The following is a 21,752-nucleotide window of genomic DNA, read 5'->3' as shown; positions in this document are numbered from 1 at the left end:
CAGCCTCATTTTCCAACTTAGCACCAACCTTTATACTTCTAAATAGGAATCGGAAACAAATCCATATCACACTCCATGCGAAGTCACTCCTACAGGTCAAAGTAAAAACACCTTTAGGCTCTTGTATTCGAGTGACATGACACACACCCAGTCCTCGTCTGTTTCTAACCAATGGCAGTAATTGACACCCATTTAGTCCTTTTTGTAGCCTACATGTCGCTACCCCCACTCACATCCTTGACCCCATCTTCACCAGAGGACACAGCACTTGCTTCAGCCACACCACCTAACCCATCTGGACAGACCACCACTGTGTCCACTTCTCCAAACCTACCGGACCCAGGACCACACCTCGGCCACCGAGCAGGAACTGGAGCAAGATCACCAAGGAGCACCTCAACAGCTCTCCTCCCACCACAACTGATGCCAACTCTGCAGCCAACGCACTACACAGATGGATCACTGACTGCGCAGACACTCTCGCCCCCCTCCGGAACTCCGACTGACAGCGCATCACGAAGGCCACCTGGTTCACCACCGACCTTAGAGGATCCAAGCGCACGTGCCGACGACTAGAGAAAACTTGGAGGAACAGCAAAACCCCCAAAGCACGCTAAGCCTACAAGACTACCATGACAGAACACCACCAACTCATCAGACCCACGAAGTGGAGCTTCACCCAGAACAGAACACTCACCAACTGCCACATCTCTAAGGAACTCTTCAGCATCATTCAAAAATTCATCAAACCCCCCAGAGAATCCCCCGACATTCCTCCCTCCCAGGTTCTCTGCAACAAACTCTGCTCCTACTTCCACCTCAAGATCAGAACTCTACAACAAAACCTGCACCTCCACCCGACAACGCAACCCAGCTGACCCCCACCACCACAGAAGACACCGCCAAGACCATGAGAAGTATACACTCTGGAGCACCCACTGACGCCTGTCTGCCATACATCTTCCACAGAGCCGCCTCCACCATTGCACCCGAACTATGACGTACCATCAACTGCTCCCTCGAAACAGGCTCTTTCCCCGACGATTGGAAATGCACAGAGGTCAAGCCCCTCCTCAAGAAGCCCAATGCAGACCCAACAGACCTCAAGAACTACCGACCCATCTCTCTCCTCACCCTCCTAACCCACGGCCACACAGCAATCCTCATCCTACTAGACCTCTCGTCAGCCTTTCACACCGTCTCCCACTGCATGCTTATTGCCAGACTCCAAGACGCTGGCATCCGGGGAACCGCCCTTGACAGGATTCGCTCCTTCCTCACTGACCGAACTCAAAGAATCAGACTCCCACCCTTCCTCTCCGAACCCACAAAAATCAGCTGCAGAGTACCCCAAGGATCCCCACTCAGTCCCAAGCTCTTTAACTTCTACATGGCCCCTCTAGCCACCATCATCAGAAAACACGGACTCGGCATAGTACCCTAAGCCGACGACACCTAGCTCATCCTCTCCCTCACCAGACATCACCAGACACAACTTCCATGAAGGTATGAAAGACATCACCTCCTGGATGAGCAAGAACTGCCTAAAGCTCAACTGAGAGAAAACAGAAGTCCTCGTGCTTGGATCCACCCCACTTTGTGACCTATCGCCTTCGGCGAACCTCCCACACCCACAGACCACGCTCGCAACCCCGCATCATTCTCGACTCCTCTCTCACCATGCACCAACAGTTCAACTCCGTATCCTCCACATGCTTCAACATCCTCCACAAGACCTTCAAATGGATTCCTCCCCAATCCAAAAGGATTGTCACCCACGCACTCATAACCAGCAGACTGGACTATGGGAACACCCTCTATGCCAGAATAAACAAATCTCTATTCCTCAAACTCCAGAATGCTACAGCTCAACTGCTCCTCGGCATCCCACGACAACACCGCATCTTCCAACATATACGAGAACTCCACTGGCTCCCCGTCCAAAAGAGTGACCTTCAAGTTACTCACCCACGCCTACAAGTCCCTCCACAACATCGGACCACAATACCTACACAAAAGACTCTCCTATGCACCCAAGAGAAGCCTCCGATCTGCTGATCTTGCCCTAGCCGAAATCCCACGCAACCGCAGAGACAGAGCAGGAGGTCAATCCTTCTCCTACATCGCAGCCAGGATCTGGAACCAATTCCCTGTCAGCATCAGACAAACCCCCACACGGCAAGCTTTCAGGAAGAGGATGAAGACCTGGCTCTTCGGATGAGACGAAGCAGAGTGCAACCCCCCACTCCTTGAGACGCGTTCGGGGAGTAGTACGTTTCACAATTTCCTGATTGATTGATTGATTATTTGATTCTGGCGTGTTGAGCTATGGGCTTTCTCAAAAGTATACAGAACTTTTTTTTTGTTTTAGTTGCTTATACTTTAGTTAGTATTTACCATTTTTTATACAATTCAAGTGAGATAGTGGTACTAGAAATGGAGCAAAAGTGTACTTCCCTTTGGTAACTGTTTCTTCCACCGATGTTAAATAAATTCCAGGCGTCGCACTGGATCTGGAAACTCCAAACGTTCCATGGCTTTGTATCAACACCAGACATGCTGTTGGATGACCTCACCAAAGCCATAGATCACCCACCATAGGGCAACAACATCCGTTTCCAACTGTTTAGGTCAAGCCTGGAGGCATGCTGTATCCAGTCTGGGAGCATAGACCCCGCCCATCGCTTTCTATTTGTTCCTTCCTGTGCCTGTCAAAATTGCTTTCTTTTCATTCATGAAACGCTGCTAGTTGTACCGTCTTTTGGTGAGTTTTAACTTTTGAGCAGACTGCCCCTGTTACACGTCCCTCTCACTCTTGGCTTTATTTATTGTGTATTTGGCGCACTATTGTTTCCACTGAATGGTCCTGTGCCATTTCTTGCTTGCCCTCGGATTTAGCTTTCAGATTTCGTACTGTCCCACCCACTCCCAAATCACATATCTATACGAGATCTGGTTTAAAAAATTAAATACCCGCTCTAATTTCCCTGTGCCTCCTCACCCCTCCCACAACACTACGTGCCCGCCCCCACAAAGCCAAGATTGCTGCTTTTGTATTTTCAATTACTACATTTATATAGCGCGGGCAGGGGGAAGATTAAGTAATTTGCACAGATTCACAGGATGTTGAGCTGACGCTAAGGCTCAAACGCGGATCCCCAGCTCATGAGTCAACAGCTCTGACCCAGCTTTGCAACAACCAGTTGGAGGTCAGGCTTTGTTGCTGAACCGTTCTTTTTAATAGGTACCCATTAAATGGTGAGGTTATGCAGCACTGTCTTCATGCGACCTAAGATTCTGCCAGTTTTTTTTCATTTATGTTTACCCTATTCTTTGCATCTGGGTAGCCTGTAAGCAGGTCAATTGTTAGCAGGGCAGGCATTTAATACACTTAGTATTTTTAATTCTTGAAACTATGCCCGTATAATACTTACATTTGCAGGCATGGTTGGAAGACTACGCTTCCCAGGAGGCTAGGCGGCCGCGTCAAGCCCGCCACATCATGAGGAGCGCACCAAAAGCAGGGATTAAATCTTATGCTGCTGCGACCCGCGGCAGCGTCGGAAGGAGTACGGAGGCACATAGGCTGGTTAATCCGTGAGGGCATGCCTTGGATGAAGTAAGCATATAACTATGCTTCTTTACATTGGAGTATTGACATTATGAGGTCCCTGGGGCTGATCAATTTTATATGCTACTTATCTGGGGTGGGGAGGTGGGGTTTCTCTCCCCCAAAAGTGTTTGACTACAAGACTTTCCTCTGCCCCCTTCTCCATATGGTTTACGTTTTCCACAGCTAGGGTAAGATTTTGAGTAGATGGCCTGGTACTTGTTTGAATTACACATTAACTACTACATAACTTATTTGGAGCAAGATTGAACATTGGGCTCTCGCTTGCATTACTGTTATACCATATGCCTGTTCACTTGAGGGGCACAGTTTGTTTTCACTGAACCAGCAAAAAAAATAGCTGGCCTTTTGTCAGTATTTATGTGTTCCAGTTTTGTAATTAATGTTAAACTTTTCTTTTTTTAAAGCTTCATTTGGCACTATATTTTGCAATTTTTTGTTACACTTCCACTTTACCGAAGTCCCCTCTGTCGTTTTGTTTTGTTTATGGGTTTTTGTTAACTACAAGGTTCGTTGATATGAGTCACTTTCATGAAAACACTGTCATTTGCAACGCCAATAGCCCTAACTTTAACTAATGCAGGACCGATTGCATTGCAAGTGCTGGTTTGCTTGCCTCGAAAGCTTGTAAAACAGAGCAACCAGATTACAAGTAGTTCAGTGACAAACTCTAATTGGGACGTTAATAATCCTTTCTCTTTATTACATCCACGAAACAGGAAGGCAGGTGTGAGATGTGAGAAATCTGCAAGTAGATAGGGTACGCACCAGAAAGACTTTTGCCAAAGTTAAGTAACTTTTTCTTCTGCTGGATACTTTTACCTGCAGATTCCTCACCAGAGGAATATATTCCGAGGCAGTACCTTCTAGAGGACTGTTGATGGAAGATTAGATGAGGAAATCTTGCAGCACAGAGTGTCCATACGCATGTGCCTAGGAATCCAAGCAGTAATACGTGAGAGGTGTGTAAGGACGCCCACATAACCACCTTGCAAATCCCCACAATAGGAACACCTCTTGTGAGGGCAGACAACGGTGCCTTGGCTCTGGGGGAGTAAGATCTGATTCCTCCAGGCTGCTCCTTGGCAAGACCATAACAAGTCTTCATACAGAGGAGGATCCAGTGGGAGGACGTTCACTTTTTAACAATGTTTCTTTTTAAAACTGTTACATTCCCCGATAAAAAGTTGGTCATCAACTCTGATGGCTTTAGTGCTGTCAAGGTAAAAACACACCGCTCGTCTAAGAGCCTGGCTATGCAGCCACTCATTCAAGGGATGTAAGAGTGATGGGCTAACCAAAATGAAAGGGAGTCACTTCTTTAGGAAGGAAAGAAGTCCTGGTTTGCAACACCAGCTTGTCAGTAAAAAAGTATGTGAATGGCAGACGGATACTTAGGGCCTGCAACTCCCTGACCAATCTTGCAGAAGTGATGGACACCAAAAAGTGTCTTCATGGGCAAAACACATTACTGGCAACTATGAAGGAGCTCAAAAGGAGAAACCATCAAAAAATTCAAAACAAGGATAAGGCCCCAGTTGGGCATAACTGTGAGAAAGTGCCTCTTTTTAAATGGTTAGCCTCCACCTTTTGCCTGGTTTTGATGTGGTTTCAAATGTAGTGCACAGAGTCCCCGCCGACCAGGTCCCCTGTGCCAGTGCTTCTTCCCTACAAACAACCCCCCAATTAGTACTTCTGCCCCCTGTAAGTCCCTAGTAAATGGTACCCTGGGTACCTAGGGCATGGGAGCTGAAGAGGGTCCCTGGGACCCACATCACTGGGACAATGCCACTACCCTCGCACCGGACATGCCCCTGTGAGGGAGAAAACAACAAAGTCGATATGGCACCCTGCCTGGGTGCCATGCCAGCTAATGTTATATTCCCGAGTCAGGACCACGTAGCAAAGCAGCTTATTTTTTGCATTGTCCAATTTTTCAGAAATAACCGTTTGCACATATTTGCATGTGAGACAATGTTGGATTAAGTTTCCTGAAACTAAAGAACAAGTTACTTACCTTCGGTAATGATGTATCTGTAAGAGACATGTTAGTTATAGATTCCTTGCCTTAGCATTACCCCCAGGCGTCAGACAGAATCCGGAGAATTTTTCCCTCAGCCGTACCCCTGCCCATCAGTAGGCGGTAAGGAATCTATAACCAACATGTCTCTTACAGATACATCGTTACCAAAGGTAAGTAACTTGTTCATCTGAATGAGACTATTAGTTATAGATTCCTTACCTTAGAGTAGATACCCCAGCAATACCAATCCTGGAGAAGGGACTGCGAACCAAGTTCACACCAGAAAATCCTAGAGGACAGAACGGGCAAAGTAGCCTTCCCTCCGGACTTGACTATCCAGGCAGTAATGTCTGGTGAACGTGTGCTTAGAAGCCCATGTGGGCGCCTGGCAGATGCTGATGAGTGTGACTAAACGTGACAAAGCAGTGGTTGCTGGCGTAGCTCTAGTGGAATGAGCTGGCAGCCCGACTGAAGGTTCCTTTTTAGCTAAAGCCTAACAAATCTTGATACAAAGGAGACCCATCGAGATATGGTACGCTTTTGCACAGCATGACTTTTCTTGGCATCCACATAGCCAACGAAGAGTTGATTGTCTACCCAGAAATCCTTTGTGTGGTCAAGGTAGAAAGACAGCGCATGTTTCGGGTCCAGACGGTGGAGTCTCTCCTCAGTCTTGGAAGGATGCAGAGGTGGGAAAAAGGTGGGCAGAGTACTAGTCTGTCCGATGTGAAAAGGAGTGACAACTTTAGGTACGAACGAGGGCTGAAATCAACAGATTAAAGCATGAAAAAAGAGAATCTAATGATATTGTGTATATTCTGTTCTTAAATTACTGTATATGCTCGTGAATAACAGGGAAACCTTGTTAAAATTCTAACGTGTGCTTGAGAGAAAAAAATAAAATGAGGGTCAAAGGGAGTGCACATAAGGTAAGTCAAGACAAGATTCAAGTCCCACTCAGGTATTATGAAAGGAGATGGCGAAAAAGATTAACAATTCCTTTAAAGAACCGATCCTTCAATAGGGGACTTGAATAAAGAGGGCCAATCTTGGAGCTGAAGAAAAGCAGAAATGGCTGCCAAGTAGCTTTTAAGAGTGCCCAGAGTAGAGCCCTGCCGGGCCAAAGACAGAAGAAACAAAAGAACCTCAGAAAGAGGGGCAGAACGGGGATTCATAGCCTTTGCTGTGCACCATGCCACTAATTTGTTCCATCAACAGGCGTATACAGTCTTAGTTGAGGGACGCCTGGCTGCCAAGACGACATTACAAACTTCAGGTGGAAGGTCAAAAGCTGTCAACTGTTGCTGCTCATTCTCCACTAAAGGAGGTGGAGGCTAGACCGGTTTGGGTGGTGGACCGTCCCCTGCTGCTGCGTCAGAAGATCCTCCCGAAGGGGCTGTCTGATCCATGGATCGACAGCCATGCTCAGGAGCTCGGGTTTTCAGACTCTTTGTGCCCAATACGGTGCCACAAGAATAACTTGGGCCTGGTCGCGCTGACTTCTATTATAATAAAAAAAAATAAGCACCCTGAGAGGTTAGTAGAGGAGGCACTCCAGCGGACACCAGAGGTCCGTGCATGCTGAGAATTCACCACGCAGTGGTCTGACTTCTCATGAGGGGTGTCCAGTACGTGACCAAGACAAGTCCTTCATTCTCTACCATCAGGTAATGAGGATGGATCTTCCTTAGGGGGGATTCTTGGCTCTACACGAACAAACACTCTAGGTACACTTAGAGTGGGGTTCGCACAGTAATTAACAAACAAATAGAAAGAAAATCTGAATTTTTATGGGAAGGTTAAACATTTTGTAAACTCAATTTAAGCCACTCATCGTCCATACCATAATCTGTTTTTGTACTTGCTCTGTTCCCATGAATCAATATGAGGATAGTAATTTAGGGCCTACATTTTTGGGCGGTCTAGCCATCTTAAGCCAGGGCCATCAGAGTATTTTACTGTTGCCCCAGTGGAGTTTCCGACTGCCAAATTTATAAATGTTCATAAGGCTGGTGGACATTTAATACATTGACAGGAACCGCCGTCAAGGCAATTCGTGTCAATGCATTGTAACTTTGCCGCACAGCTCCATCAAACATGACTGAGCCTTACGATAAAGGTAAAAAAAAAAAAGAAAATCTTGCCCAAAACAAAACCACAAATTGGGATTTTGTTTTTGGAAAAACAAAAACAATGTTCCACTAGTCATGGGAGTTAACTCCTAAGGCGAAGGAGGCATTTTGCAGATTTCACTTCCCATTTCTGCCAGGGTTTTCCTGGTGGTGATAGACAGTGAAAACTGACGTGTAAGTCTGCACTCCTGCTTCTGCCTTTTTGCCCACCCTCACTCTCGTTTAAAATGCAACCGACCTTGCATAAATGCGAGTTGTATTGCATTGCAAATGCTTTTTTAAAAAGTAGTGCGCATTAATATGCACGCGCTGACGAACAAGTTACTTACCTTCGGTAACGATATATCTGTAAGAAACAGTAGTTAGTATTAGATTCCTTACCTTAGAATATCCCCAGGCGTCAGTCTGGATCCGGAAACTTTTGCGTAGCAGTACCCCTGCGCGTCGGTAGGCGTCGTCTGCAGGCGTCCCCTGCGGCTCCGCGTCGTCGGCGTCGTGCGCCGTGATGACGTCGCTGGAGTATATAGACGCCGCCTCCGCGCGCTGACGTCAGTTCTTTGCACACAGCTTTTCCGCGCCAGAACACGCAGAGCCATGTGAGAACCAACACTGGTGCCATTTGAAACTAGGGCCCTGAAAGGGATGTCCTTAACCCTAGGTATCAGTTCGCAGAACGGGGAGGATGGGCGGGGCGGTAAGGAATCTAATACTAACTACTGTTTCTTACAGATATATCGTTACCGAAGGTAAGTAACTTGTTCATCTGAAAGAAACAGGTTAGTATTAGATTCCTTACCTTAGAATAGATACCCCAGCAATACCAACCCCGGAGGTGGGTCTGCGAACCAATACAACCTACACCAGAAAGTCCTGGAGGACCGAACGGCCAAAGAAGCCGTCCCTCCGGACTTGACTGTCCAGGCAGTAGTGCCTCGCAAAGGTGTGCAGCGAGGCCCACGTAGCCGCCTGGCAAATGTCCTGCAAAGGGACTCCCCGGCCCAGAGCAGTAGTAGCCGCCGTGGCCCGAGTGGAATGGGCCCTCAGCCCAACAGGAGGCTCCTTCCGAGCCAAAGAGTAGCATGCCTTGATGCAGAGGACGACCCACCGAGAGATGGTTCGTTTCTGTACCGCCCTTCCCTTCTTCTCACCCACGTAGCCAACAAACAGTTGGTCATCCACCCGGAACTGGCGTGTGCGATCCATGTAAAATGAAAGCGCACGTTTTGGGTCCAGACGATGGAGCCGCTCTTCATCCTTTGAAGGATGCGGAGGCGGGAAGAAGGAGGGCAAGGTGATGGACTGCCCAATGTGAAAAGCAGAGACTACCTTGGGCAGGAAAGAAGGTCTAGTCCGAAGAACCACCTTATCAGGATGAACAGACAAGAAAGGAGGTTGAATAGAAAGAGCCTGGAGCTCACTCACTCTCCTGGCAGAGGTGATGGCTACCAGGAAGGCCGTCTTTAAAGTGAGAAGACGGAGAGGACAGGAATGAAGGGGCTCAAAGGGAGCGCACATCAGGAAAGTCAGAACCAGGTTCAAGTCCCACTGAGGCATCACGAACGGAGTTGGAGGATACATGTGCGTGATGCCCTTCAAGAATCTTAACACAATAGGGGACTTGAATAAAGATGGCTGATCAGGTAGCCTCAAGAAGGCGGAAAGGGCAGAAAGATAGCCCTTGATAGTGCCCAGAGCAGAGCCCTGCTGGGCAAGGGAAAGGAGGAAGAGGAGAACCTCAGACAGAGGGGCAGAAAGGGGATCCACAGCCTTTGCTGTGCACCATGCCACAAATCTGTTCCACCGGCAGGCGTATACCGACTTTGTGGAGGGACGCCTGGCTGCCAGAATGACATCACAGACTTCAGGAGGCAAGTCAAATGGCCTCAACTGTCGCCGCTCAATCTCCACGCATGGAGGTGGAGACTGGACAGGTTCGGGTGGAGGACCGTCCCCTGCTGCTGCGACAGAAGGTCCTCCTGAAGGGGCAGGCGGATCGAGGGACCGACTGTCATGCTGAGTAGCTCGGGATACCAGTATCTTCGAGCCCAGTCCGGAGCCACAAGGATAACTTGGGCCCGGTCGCGCCTGATCTTCTTCAGCACTCTGGGCAGAAGTGGTATAGGCGGAAAGGCGTACAACAGACCGCAACTCCACTCGCGCCGAAAGGCGTCGCCGAGCGAGTGCCATCTTGGAAACTCCAACGCGCAGAACTGATGACATTGCGCGTTCTCTTCTGTGGCGAATAGATCTAACCAAGGCTCTCCCCATTGCTGAAAGAGGCCTCTCGCCACGTCCGAGTTCAGACGCCATTCGTGATCCACCGAGCACCGACGGCTGAGTTCGTCCGCCCTGGCGTTCAGAGAACCTGCCAGGTGTTGAACCGTCAGAGTCACGCCCTGACGTTCCAGCCATTGCCAGAGACGCAGAGCCTCCTGGCAAAGGGTCCACGACCCCACACCGCCCTGTTTGTTGCAGTACCACATGGCGGTGGTGTTGTCCGTGAACACCTGCACTACACTCCCGTTGACAAAGGGGAGGAATGCCTTCAGTGCTAGGCGAATCGCCCGCAGCTCCAACATGTTGATATGGAGCCGGGACTCCGCCGGAGACCAGATGCCTCTGATCTCCGCCTCTCCCAAGTGGCCACCCCAGCCCTGGAGGGACGCGTCCGTCACAACCACGTGCTCCGGTTGGGGAAGGGAGAGGGATCTGCCTCTGACCCAATCGCGGTCCGTAAGCCACCACTGCAACTGTCTCGCAGTGCCCTCCGAGATCAGGACATGGTCGGATAGGTTGCCCTGATGCTGGGCCCACTGAAACTTCAGGTCCCACTGCAGAGCCCGCATCCGTCACCTGGCGTGATGCACCAGTAGGATGCAGGAGGCCATCAGCCCCAGAAGCCGCAGCGTCAACCTGACCGAAACCCGGGATAACGGCTGAAAGATGGGAATCAGAGCCTGAATATCCCGGACCCGCCGCTCCGGGGGATAAACCAGAAACTGCGCCGAGTCGAGAACCGCTCCGATGAAAAGGAGCTTTTGAGAGGGACACAGGTGTGATTTCGGCACATTGATGGAAAACCCCAGCTCGTGCAGGAGGTCTGCCGTCATCTGAAGGTGGTGGACGACTGTCTGGGGCGAGCCCGCCTTCAACAACCAGTCGTCGAGGTAGGGGAAGACTGAAACCCCTAACCGGCGCAGATGAGCTGCGACCACCGCCATCACTTTCGTGAACACCCGTGGGGCGCTGGTAAGGCCGAATGGGAGCACGATAAACTGAAAGTGCTCGTGGCCTACCGTGAACCGCAGGTAACGCCGGTGGGCCGGCAGGACGGGGATGTGAAAATACGCATCCTGCAAGTCCAACGCTACCATCCAGTCTTGTGGGTCTAGAGCAGCCAAGACCTGAGCCAAAGTCAACATCTTGAACTTCTCCTTCCGGAGGAAGCCGTTGACGTTCCGCAGGTCCAAGATAGGACGTAGGCCTCCCTTGTCCTTCTTGGGTACCAGAAAGTAGTGGGAGTAACAACCACACCCTACTTCTGGCCCAGGAACGCGCTCGATGGCCCCCTTGGCCAAGAGGGCCGTAACTTCCTCCTGCAGAAGTGTCAAGTGGTCCCCCGACACACGGTGGTTCTGCGGTGGCATGGCTGGAGGAGTGGACTCGAAGGGGAGGGCATAGCCCCTTCGAACGAGCTGCAGCACCCACCTGTCCGATGTTATCGCGCGCCAGCGGGAGTGGTGATGGCGAACCCTGCCACCCACCGGCGTCACGTGAGCCCGAAAGCTCGGACTAGGAAGGCTTGGATGCAGCAGCGGGGGGAGGCGTGGACTGACCTCGCCGCTGGCCTCTACCGCCACCACGGCGGAAACCACGGCCGCCACCGCGCTGGGGAGCGTTCTGCGGCGCGTGGCTGGCAGCACGTGTGGGACCGCCCCTCCCTTGGCCACGAAAGGGGCGAAACGAACCCGTCTGCTGGCGCTGGGTCGACAGACCCAAGGACTTGGCCGTGACCCTGGAGTCCTTGAAGCGCTCCAGCGCGTGGTCCGCTTTGTCACCAAACAGGCGGCTACCATCAAATGGCATGTCCATGAGTGTATTTTGGACGTCTGGCGAGAAGTTGGCAGATCTCAGCCAGGCATGGCGACGAATCGCCACCGTCGTGGACATGGCCCGTCCCAGTGAGTCGGTCGTGTCCAGACCACAACGGATCGAGTACCGCGCCGCATCCCGGCCTTCAACCAAGGCCCGGGTGAGCTTGTCCCGCACTTCCTGGGGGCATTGCGGCAAACACTCTTCGACCGTATCCCACAAGGAGTGGGTGTAGCGGCCCAAGAGGCACGCGGTGTTACAAGACCGCAGCCCAGCGCTCAAAGAGGAAAAGACCTTTTTACCAAACTGGTCATACCGCTTTGATTCCCGATCGGGCGGAGCCGACGGGAATGCGGACTGTGAAGTGGAGGCCTGGATCACCAGACTCTCCGGGGAGGGATGGGTGGATAGGAAGGCAGGGTCGTCCGAGCACGGACGGTGACGCCTGGCAACGTTCCGGTCAACCGGTGCACCAGAAGCGGGCCTGGACCAGGTGCCCAAAAGGACATCCGTCAGGGCCTCATTAAACGGCAGCAGAGGCTCCTGGGGGCATGACTGCGGTTTAAACACTTCGGTCAGAATGTTCGGCTTGACCTTCGCGACGGGGAGCTCAAGGCTCAGGGCCTTGGCAGCCCTCATCAGGACCACCGAATAGGCAGCACCTGCCTCAGACGCCACAGGGCTCGGGGAGACAAACCCAGGGTTGGGCGACTCGTCCAGGCCACTGGCATCACCCAGATCACCTACCCAGTCCACATCATACTGGCAGGCACGGGATAAAGGGTCCTCAGACCCCCCCCCAACCCTCTCCATACTCGTCCTCATCGTCGTATTCTGTATCGACGATATAGACCTCGGGGTCAATGGGCCCCATCGGCGCCGGATCCGGCGTCGGACGACGCCGGTCCGACTCCGCGTCAGGAGTCAGAGGAGGAATGGGGGTGGCGCCGCGCGGCGCCGGCACAGGGGACCCGACGCCGGCCGGAACCGACAGCGGAGTCGCTGCACCGCGCGGAGGCGGTACCACGGGTTGGCCCAAAGGAACCGACGCCGGAGAGGCCGGCAGACCAGCCGGCGTCGAACCTGAGGGGTCCAGCGGCGCCGTGGCCGGAGCCACCGGCGGCGCCGTGGCCGGAGTCACCGGCGGCGTCGGGGCAGGAGCACCCGAACCGCTCGGGCCCCCAGACGGGACCGACGGGCCCGCAGGCGCCGTAGGCCCCGCCGGAGGAGACCTCGCCCTCATAGCTATGAGGAAGGCCTCGATCTCCTCACGCGACGCGCCTTCCCCAGGGACCGACGGGTATGGGGTAGACTGCGTCGGCGACCCCCGCGGGCCCGCGGGGGTGGGGCCACCCGAACCCCCGGCCGCATCACGCGGGCGTCGGGGGGAGTCGGGGGTACGATGACGACGCCCCGACTTCTTACGCTTACCTGACGAACCGGAGGAATGATGTCGACTCCCGGAGCGCTCATGGCGGCTCCGCGATTGTTCCTTCGACCGCTCCCTCGACCTCCGACCGGACCGGGACCGCTCTCGACGCGGGGCCGTCACTCGGAGCTCGAGAAGCTTGCGGGACCGCTCCCGCCTAGCTTTACCAGTCAAGGCCCGACAGTCGACGCAGGACTCCACGTCGTGGTCCGCGCCCAGACACCGGAGGCAGAGTCGATGGTGGTCGGTGACCGACATCAGGCGGTCGCACTCGTCACAACTCTTGAAACCGGGCATCCTACCGGCACCGAGAAGATTAAGTAGTTTAACAAAAACTTGGTCAAAAGACCGGAGTACTGCTCTTCGGATCTGCGCCAACTGGCGCGGAAAAAAGAAGAACTGACGTCAGCGCGCGGAGGCGGCGTCTATATACTCCAGCGACGTCATCACGGCGCACGACGCCGACGACGCGGAGCCGCAGGGGACGCCTGCAGACGACGCCTACCGACGCGCAGGGGTACTGCTACGCAAAAGTTTCCGGATCCAGACTGACGCCTGGGGATATTCTAAGGTAAGGAATCTAATACTAACCTGTTTCTTTCAGATTTATATCGTACGCATACAGGTCAACCTCCGATGGCCCTTACTCTGTCGGAGGGGACTAACCATGGTGGGGATAAAATAGCCTCTTCGTGGTTCCACCAAAGGTCCGCCCACTTTTAAATCTGTCGGGCAGACTGTTATGGTAGCAGGAAGGGTACTTTGTCGCCATTGCGACAGATCACCCTTTTCCACCTATATGTAAACCTGCACTTTCATTTCTAGCCACCAATTTCAAAGTCCTTCACAATTACAGTACATTTTACATTTTTCAACATTAAGATTTTACTTCATTTATATATACATTATTAATCTGTTAATATTATTTAATTTCCTAAACAGTCGAAGACCCCCTGAGTAGTCTTCGTGGACCCCCCACGGTCACCAGACCACCGGTAAAGAACCACTGCTCTAGTGGATGGTCTTTTTCCCTCTTTTAAAGTGTTCATGTAATTTTGTGGAAGATTTAAATGTCTATATTGATGGAATACTGGACCAGTTTATCAAAAGGGCATTCCCCATGGATCCTGGTTGGTAATATCTTGAGGCAAAATCAGTTTTTTTTGTTGTTGTATGCATCGTTGAAAGACAAATTCCAGATAGCCCCATTCTTCGAATACATCGTGCAGGATTTTGTAATTTAGAATCCAATTGTGATTTTCTTGAATTATTCGACTTTGTGCATCTGATTGCACTCCTCTAAGATGTAATGCTGTAATTGTTAAATTCTTTGCTAGAAGTCCTTTCCAGATGGTCTGAGCTTCCAGTGACAACGGTCTATAATGTTTGTTCAGATAATACATTGTTGTTGTATTGTCTGTCTGAACAAGGATTGAAGTGGTCTTGAATGAAGTGAGAAATAATATCAGTGAGATGGACAGCTCTTAATTCCAACAGGTTATAAGATTGTTCTTTCTCTGACCAAATCCCCCTGAACTTGAAGGTGGTTCATAGGAGCACCCCATCCTAGGAGAGATGTGTCTGTTGTACAAGTTACTTCCCTTCGGTAACGATGTATCTGGTAGAGACGATTGTAGCCGGAGATTCCTTCACGTAGAATTATCCCCAGGCGTGTGACTGGATCCGGAAACTTTTTTGCCACAGCATCCCTGCGCGCCGGGCGACATCACTCGACTCCGACCAGGCGTCGTCAGCATACGTGATGTCAGCGATGTCACATAAGACCCGCCCCGGCACACCTATCTATCTCAGTTTTCTTCGGATAACTTTTCAGCACCACAACGCGGAACCACCAGATAAACTGTGGAAGCATCGGAACAGTGTGCAAAGAGCACAATAATTGGAAAGAAATGGTGACTAACAACACCACACAGAGTAGTGTCAACACCGCAGAACCCAAAGGTAAGGAAAGAAGAAAGAACAAAGAACAAGCAGAGCCCTGCGCAGCCACCCTGCCGGCACATAGACAGCCTCCCACCCCTGTGCCCCAGAGGTAAGGAACATGCGTAAAAGTCATGGCACACGTAGTAAATCTACCACCCCTGTCCTGAGCAAGGAAGGGGACCAGTCCCAAGACAGACAGGGTCAACAAACCTCCAAGCCACCCCAACATAGAGGGCAACCACCCACAAGGGACAAGGGCAAGACATGGCCAGATGACCCTCAATCAGAGGATAGCAATGGAGAGAAGGGAGGACAGGGATAGATAGAAAGCAACCCCCCGCCCCCCAAAACCTGGAGCAGCCAGAGCAGCAGGGCACCGGAGCACCGTAACCCCATCCTCCATAGAACCAAAGGAGGAATGAACCGCCCCCAGACGGAGCCACCCGTCAAGAACAAGGAAGGCACTAACAGGAGACACAGCACCCCACTAGGAGGCGAGTACCGAAGACCAACCCAAGGGCCCTCGCAGAATAGGGGAGGAAGGGCGGTCGTGAAGGAATCTGCAGCTAGAATCGTCTCTACCAGATACATTGTTACCGAAGGGAAGTAACTCGTACATCTGATAGAGACTACTAACCGCAGATTCCTTCAAGTAGAATAGATAACCCAGCAATACCCCCTGGGAAGGAGGGTCTGGGAAAGGACCCCACCAGCCAATACTGAACAGAGGGCCCCACAGGGGACCAGATCTGTGGACCAGGTAGAACCTCGTCCCTGCTAGGCAATGGGAAGCCCCACAAGCAGAACCCCACCGACCCCAAGAGGATGTAGGAGGGAGAAGAAGGCCAAAGAGGCCCGTACACTCACAGCAGAGGAACCAAGGGCAAGGTCGCAGAGGCCGAAGCACCCCACTCCCCCACAAGGCAACATAGCTTCTGCCCAATGCCAAGACAGGAAGAGAGGAAGAAGGCTAGAGGACCCAAGGAAACGAGGGAACAGAAGGCGAACCCACTTCAGATGGAGAGCAACCTGCCAGCCAGAACAGCGCCGGCAGTCAAAAGCCGCCAGAAGCAAGAACAGCCCGAGGCCCCAGGAAGGCAGAGTAGGCGGCGCCTGGCAAGGGAGAACACAGGATTATCCCAGACCTCAGGACAGGAGCAGGGAGAGGAGGAGATATCCAGGTACACCACATAAGTGGCCGCGCGCACACCACCTCAAGAAGCAAAAGAAACCTACATAACGCCATGGAGAACAGGCACCCGAAGGCGACCAGAACCCCCTAGCAGAGCGCAAGCCATATGACAGCTACCACTACCCCACATAGGGTACATTAAGTCCCAAGATATGGGAACCCTCTTTGGTAGAACTTCCGCAGCAGAGGAAAAACAAAAGAACCACGGGGAAAAAACACCCCGCGGAAGGCTTGACATGCAGCCCAAGCAAAGCAGAAGGCCTAATTTCAGGGCCAAGTCTGCGCAACAGCTCCGGCAGAACACACACACAATCAACAAAAGGGCCGTCTAGCAGCCAACAATGCCAAAGTCCCAAGGAAGGACGCAAATGGGCAGAAAAAACACTCCACGGGCAGAAAAAACACTCAACAGCCAGAACAACCGGCCTAACAAGAAACAGCCCAACTCAGGAGTCACTGAGGAGGGGACGGAGGAGGAGGGGGAGGAAAAGGCGGAGGAGGACGACGGAGCCCTGCCAAGGATGGCGGAGTCGGCCGGGGCATGGAACAACAGGCTGCCATCAAACGGAAGGTTGATGAGTCGCTTCCGAATATTCTCAGGGAATACTCCGTCCTGAAGCCGAGCATGGCGACGGAGAGCGACTGAGGAAGCCATGGCCCTGCCCAGCACATCTGAGATGGCTAGAGTGGAGCGGAGAATAAACGCCGCAAACTCCCGGCCATCCAACGCATGATGCAGAAGTCCACCGGACCAGTCTCCTGGGATGCTGCAGATCCCAGAGACTCGGCAGAGTCCCACAAACAGGAGGAGGCCCTAGCCAGAACACACAAGGTGTTAAGGGCCCGCAGGGCAGCGCTGGTCGAGGCGAACACGTTACGCCCCCAAGAGTCCTGCCAGAGGGCCTTCCCGGACGTCGGAGTCAACAGTGGCGGCAGGGAGGGAAAAGCAGTCCGCAAAATGGGGCTGGCGGCCGAGGGGTGAAGGGAAAGACACGCCGGATCACGCGGCGCCGGGAGGTGCCGGGAGGTGCCGGTGCAGAAGATGCGGAGGCACCTGGTCCCCTGAGGCAGGACGCCTCCATGCCCCCGTCAAGGAAGAAAGGAGAGAACCTTAAAAAGGGAAGTAAGATTTTCCTCTCATCAGAGCCCTGGTGGAGGAAGATGACGAAAAATTCTCCCGCCACCTGGAGTAGTGTGGTCGTGCAGAATCAGCCTAGGAGTGCTTGGAGGCAGCAGCTACTGGGGACAGTGTGGCCGACTACTTCTGGCCTTCATACCGAGCTCGGAATGCACTGTGTCCACATCATCGCACGTCTTGGGCGTCTGTGCGGGAAGGTGGCTAGGATAGTGTGGACGCGGATGGAAATCCCATCCGTTGCCACGAAAGGAAGACTGCCCACAGGGAGTGGAGGAGAGGCTCAAGGATTTGGCCTTAGCCCGACCGTCCTTGAACCTGACCAGGGATGAGTCTGCCTTTTCTCCAAAAAGGGGGGGGGGGGGTTCCATTAAAGGGCATGTCCACCAAATTGGCTTGGACATTGCCCGATAAGCCAATTTTACAAAGACAGGTATGGCGCCTCACAGCCACCATCGTTGAAATTGATCTACCCAGCGAATTGGTCATATCTAGGCCACACCGTATGATGAATTTTGATGCATCTCTCCCATCCTGACAGCTTGGGAGAGCACAGCCCGGGCCTCTTCCGGGACTTGTAGCAGCACTCGCGCAACTGTCTCCATTAGGGAATGGGAGAAACTGACCAATAAGCAGGCAGTATTCACCGACTGCAATGCCAGGCTGGAGGAAGAAAACAACTTCTTCCCAAATGCATCCAACCTGTTGGATTCCCTGTCCGGAGAGGCAGAAGGGAATGCGCCTTAGGACGTAGAGGCCTGCACCACCAGACTCTCTTGGGTGGGATGTTGGCTGAGAAACTTAGGGTCGCCCGGTGCTGAACTATGGCGGATAGCAATCGTCCTATTCACAGGAGCCCCTGTGCCAGATTTGGACCATGTTCCCAGAAGGACGTCGTAAGTGCTTCATTAAAGGGCAACAAGGGTTCTGAAGTAGAAGCCCCAGGTTGAAGTCAGGAGATTAGTCTTGTCCTGCACACATGGCAGTTCTAGTCCAAGGACCTCGTCCGCTCTCTTAACCACCATGGCATAGGATGCCCCCTCCACCGTAGCCACTGTTGGCGGAGAAAGCATGCCAGTATCTGGAGAAGTATCCAGTCCACTGGCCTCCCCAAGTTCCCCATACCAGTCCAAACTCTCCTCAGACTTCCAGGATTTCAAGAGGGTCACCAGACCCCTCCCATTTCTCTACTGCGCCTAGCACATCCTCAAATTGCTCAGGCAACAACATAGAACCTCCGGGTTCTGTCTACATCGGAATAGAAGTTTATTGATGCCTTTCTGGCTCCGTATCTTTGGGGATGAGGATGGGGCTTGCGCCACCAATTGGCCACGGTGACGTCGCAGGCACAGACTTTGGAATCGTAGCCGGGAAAGGTTGCGCTAGCACAACTGGCATTGAACCGGACCCGTGATCTGATCCCTGAGGACCCACTGGCATCGTTGCCGGAGCTGACGGCTTCAAACCCAATGGGGCCCCTTCCAACTTCGCAGGGCCCAAAGGCTTACCAGTGACGTCGTTCCGCTCAAATACGCGGCGCATGGCCTCGTAAAATTCTTTTATTTGAGCAGGAGTCACTCTGGGTCCCGGAAAGGTGGGGAGACACGAAGTCGACGGACTCCGGCTTCATGGAACTGTGCCTAGAATGTAGGTGCTCCTTACCTCACTTGACGATGAATGCCAGCTGAGGCGAAGTCAAAGTAAGCTTGGACTTCTTATGCCTCTTCCCTGAGTGTCCGAGGACCTCATCTTTTTTGATTGGGACTGCGACCTCCTCGGAGTCCCGCATGACGGTGTCGACTACCGGGCCGCAAGTAACTTCATCCCCTGCTCCCTCAAGGGCTTCGAAGCCAACGCCCGACAGTCCAAATGTGACTTTGTATTGTGGTCGTGCTCGAGACACCACAGACATACGCGGTGGGGGATCGGTAACCAACGACTTAGGCTGCATATAGAGTAGTGGGAGGAGATTTCCTTGCACCTGAAGGGGCCTGGTCTGCATTGGACAATCCACCTCCTGCTGGGCCAGAGAAAACAGAACAGTTTTTTGCTGAGCACAGACACATTGCAGTTGCTGCTTCTACCTTGGGCACTGAAAGGACTGGACTAAACTTGCCTCCTGTTTACGAAGTCTCAGGAACTTCACTCACCTCTGGACACAGCTTCTTGAACAGTGGGTTTTAGTTTAGTGGGTTTTAGTTGAAACAGAGGAGGAAAAGCAGACGACTTTGTCGCTGGCTCGGTTTCCTAAAGGCACTACAGAGGGCACCGTCGCATCTCGCAACGCAACCCTCACCTCACCAACAATGACCAAAGCCATCGAGCTGCTGCTGCTGTGGGCATTGCATTCTGCACCGACTCGCTTCACCTTGCCGCCCTGGTCTCACCGACGCTCTACAACCGGCTCGGTCGCCTGCACCGCGATCTGTCCGCACTGCAGCCCTGGTCTCACCGGCACCGCTGGACGACCGTCACGAGCCACTGCCTGTACCGAGACTTGAGGACACAGCACATAACACCTCTAATCTTCTCAACCGCAGCGGTTGCCACATCCATCCACAACGAAAAAGGTACTGTTTAAGAGTCTGTCGACTCAACCGCTGACCCGCTCCGACAGTCAGCAGGAACTTTTTTTCTGTCATTTTCAGTATCACGGATGGAGCTACCGAATTCAAGAAACTGCATTTTTAAAGTTATTCTTGTAAAAGTGCATATTTTTAAGTACTGTATGTTGGATTTTTGTCGTTTGGGATTAATAAAAATATTGGATATATTTATAAACTGGTGTGGTGTACTTTCGTAGTGTTTTCACTGTATTGGGGTTATGTGCAAAAGCTTTACACCCTGCGTCCAATAAAAGGCGGACTGCTCGTGTCAAGCTACCAATAGGGTGAGCAGGGGCTATTTTAGGAGTGTAACTGCCTTAACCTGACTAGGAAGAAGGGTCCCTACTTGGACAAAGGTGCAAACCATTGCTAACTAGAGACCGCCATTTCTAAATGTAAATACGTATTTGTAAAGCGCGAACTACTCACCCTTACGGGTCTCAAGGCGCTGGGGGCCGTCATGGAAATTAAGTGAGCTACTGCCCAGAGTCACATGGTGCTGAGCTCAGGCCGGAGCCGGGAATCAACTATCAACCCTGTGCTCTGAAATTAGCTGCCCTGGCCGCTGCACCACACCTCTCTGGGTCCACCACGTACTGATTAGACTATTCATATGCTAAGTGTAGGAAGCTGGCTCTCTGTATGAGGCACAAAAGAACAAGTTACTTACCTTCGGTAACGCTTTTGCTGGTAGATACAGTATCTGCCTGTGGATTCCTCACCATGTGAATATCCCCTTGCTTCAGCAACATTCGGAAATTCTTCTTGTAGCTTCGCGCCGACGTCACAGAGGCACGGCATCGCGCGGGACTCCGCTGACGTCACAGACACCATAATAGGCCCACGCCGGCGTGATGACATCAGTTCCGCCCTTTTTTCCATGACATCTAGGCACACGAACGGACCGACAACAGTAGATATATACACAGTATACAATAGTCAAGATAACACACACAGTCTAAAGACAATGTAGTAATTCAAGAAGAATAACATTAATACATTAAAACATTGCCATTATCTAAGGTATAGAAGAGTGGACAACGGGGAGGTGGGTGGGCATGTGAGGAATCCACAGGCAGATACTGTATCTACCAGAAAAAGCGTTACCGAAGGTAAGTAACTTGTTCTTCTGATAGATACATCTGCCAGTGGATTCCTCACCTTGTCAATAGAGTCCCACAGCAGTCCCTACTCCCGGAGGAGGGTGTCCACTCTCCTATACCAGAAAGTCCTGAAGGACAGAACGCGCAAAGTGTCCTTCCCTTCTCACTTCAGTATCCAAGCAGTAATGCTTCATGAAAGTGTGGAGGGAGGCCAAAGTTGCCGCTTTACAAATATCCTCAACAGGAACACCCCTAGACAAAGCAGATGTTGAAGACTTTGCTCTAGTAGAGTGAGCTCTTATACCCTCTGGAGGTTCCTTACCAGCCAGGGCGTAGCAGATCTTGATGCATTATCCATCTCTTGCAACCAGCAAATCCAACAAACAGCTGGTCATCAACACAATAGTCCTTAATCCTATCAAGATAAAAGCTCACCGCCCTCTTAGGGTCCAATCGGTGAAGCCG

At 52.0% G+C, this 21,752-nt stretch overlaps 1 protein-coding gene across 1 annotated transcript in view; it reads right to left on the bottom strand.

Moving 5' to 3' along the window:
• NUSAP1 (nucleolar and spindle associated protein 1) overlaps positions 1 to 21,752 on the bottom strand; it is a 345,737-nt gene that overhangs the window by 610 nt on the left and 323,375 nt on the right. The gene's annotated exons all lie outside the window — the stretch shown is intronic.

The sequence above is a fragment of the Lissotriton helveticus genome, chromosome 9 (assembly GCF_964261635.1).
Source record: "Lissotriton helveticus chromosome 9, aLisHel1.1, whole genome shotgun sequence".
In the NCBI taxonomy this organism is placed as follows: Eukaryota; Metazoa; Chordata; class Amphibia; order Caudata; family Salamandridae; genus Lissotriton; species Lissotriton helveticus.
This window is presented reverse-complemented; position numbering and strand designations above follow the sequence as displayed.